Here is a 2,477-nt window from a genome sequence, read left to right as displayed (position 1 = left end):
AGCATACAAAACCTGACAAATGGTAAATAAAAGAATATGTTTATCCAAATGATGAAATATTTGTAGTAAAAAGTGCTATTCAATTGCCAGGAAATTAAAATACTCCAGTAAAAGGAACTAAATTAGCATGTTAATAGGAATGACAATATTTCAAAGTTTTAGTCGATCTTGCATTTCCACAGTTGCATTATCTAAATTAGTTGAACTTTTCAGTGTTTTACTTGATATTTTGCATCCTTGAGCATTAGGCTTCTAGGTGATTTGTTAAACTCATAGCAGGTTTTAGTACACAGTGCTGTTTATGACATAAAATTTTATCCTACCTCTGAAATAACTGTACTTTCTGTGATTCAGATAAAGACTTTGTAGAAACTCCCTAATGAAAATATTGAAGCATTAACCAGAAAATGAATCAACTTTTTGTTTCCAAAATGATACAACAGGAAAATCTTTAACTACTTATAATCCCATATAATCAGCATCACCACCAAGCTTTGAAAATCTGTTTTCTCTTTTACTAAGTGTCCTCACGGTCACTTATGTATACCCAAAGCCAGAAAGATATTTTTATCTCAGGGAAATTCCAGAAATGGAAACATTTTTGTGTAATATTGATTCATTTCTGTCTCACCAAAGATGTGTTTTCCACTTAGCAAAGAACATCAGCCCCACGTTATAGGGAACAAGCCAGTCCCAAATCGTACCGTCTGCTGAGCACGAGAAAGGATATGGACAAGTCAGCCAGCATTCACAATTAAGAGAAAAACATCCGTGCTTTGGAAAATGTTCTTCAAGGATAGAGAATTGTGCTCTATGTCCTCCAAATTTCCATGAGATCTTTGTAAGATTAGACAGGCAGTGGATAAGGCCCCTTAACTTTCTTCATGGATGGCTGAGGAAATTCTCCGCCTTCCCTGACATCAGCTGCGTAACTGTATTTCTGCCTCGTGGAAATAAAGTAGCTGATCAGGCACTTGGGGTTTGTTCTTAATACAAGAAAGACGATTTGATTTTTAAAAGTTTTGATTTGTAGAATAACGTAAGACAATATGTTTCTTTCTACTTTGATTTTTCCATTCAAAAGCTTACAGATGAATTCATTCATTTAAAACTGCCAGGCCGAGTGCGGTGGCTCAGGCCCGTAATCCCAACACTTTGGGAGACTGAGGTGGGTGGATCACCTGAGGTCGGGAGTTCAAGACCAGCCTGACCAACATGGTGAAACCACATCTCTACTAAAAATACAAAATTAGCCAGGTGCAGTGCCACATGCCTATAATCCCAGCTACTTGGGAGGCTGAGGCAGGAGAACCACTTGAACCCAGGAGGCGGAGGTTGCAGTGAGCCAAGATCGCACCACTGCACTCCAGCCTGGGCAACAAGAGTGAGACTTCGTCTCAAAAAAAAAAAAAAAAAAAAGAAACTCCATCTCAAAATAAATAAATAAATAAATTTTTTTAAACCTGCCTGATGTGAAGTTGAAACACAAGACATGGAAATAAAAACTCAGAGTATAAATATCTATATTGTTAACCATTATCTGGGATAATTGATGATTTATAAGAAGCTCAGGTTTCACCTTCCTAGAAATGGACTTTTATTAGGCCAGCAAGAGTGACCACTTAGCCATTTAAATGACTTGTCAGCATCTTTTGCTGCTCTCTTCTAAGACCACTGGTTTTCACTAAAGGATAAATACCTGCTAAGCAAATTATAAAATATTATAAGACGTTTAATCTGGAAGAGGACTTGCTGTTAATTAGATCAAAGTTCCAGCATTATTGCTGTTTTCGAATCATACGGACTTGGTGTTCTCATGACTGAGGAGTCACATTTTTAGCTTGCTAAAATACTCACTGGAGAACATGGTGAAATCCACGAGGGGAAACGTTCCATGGTATTTTCAAACACCATGTGTCAGGAATTTGGCATGCCTTCCTCCGGGAGAGGCAGTGGCGTGTGGCCAGATGGAACCCAGCAGGGTACAGAGGGCATTTGTGGGAGCAGTCAGGAAACCAGGACATCCAGCTTCTGCCTGCCGGGGAGCTCGCTCATGTTGTCTCTGAAATTTGCATAAAAACAATTACCTCATATTCTTATTTTAAAGATAAAATTTTTTAAAACATGGAAGGCTCTGAGGCCTCCTGAAGGCTATTCCTATGTGAGGTATTGTTTACGGGTGGCCTTTTACTATTTCCAAATCAGCGATGAAAAGAAGCCTGAGTCTAAAATAAATGAAGCAACAGACTTCAGCAGCGTGAGAGAATTTTCTTCAATTCTAGTCTCCTTAAAAAACAAAAATCAGTTTTTGCTTTCAATTTAGGAAAATTGTTTTGGGTTGCATTGTTGAAAGTATGATTTCTAGCAGCTACTTATGTATAATCTCTTAACCAATTAAATTCTGACTCTCTTAAATCATTTGATTATTCATGCTGGTTTTAGTTATCCACCGCTGTATTACAGGCCACCCCCAAATT

Source organism: Hylobates moloch, unplaced genomic scaffold, assembly GCF_009828535.3.
Source record: "Hylobates moloch isolate HMO894 unplaced genomic scaffold, HMol_V3 SCAFFOLD_6, whole genome shotgun sequence".
NCBI classification, from domain to species: domain Eukaryota; kingdom Metazoa; phylum Chordata; class Mammalia; order Primates; family Hylobatidae; genus Hylobates; species Hylobates moloch.
This window is presented reverse-complemented; position numbering follows the sequence as displayed.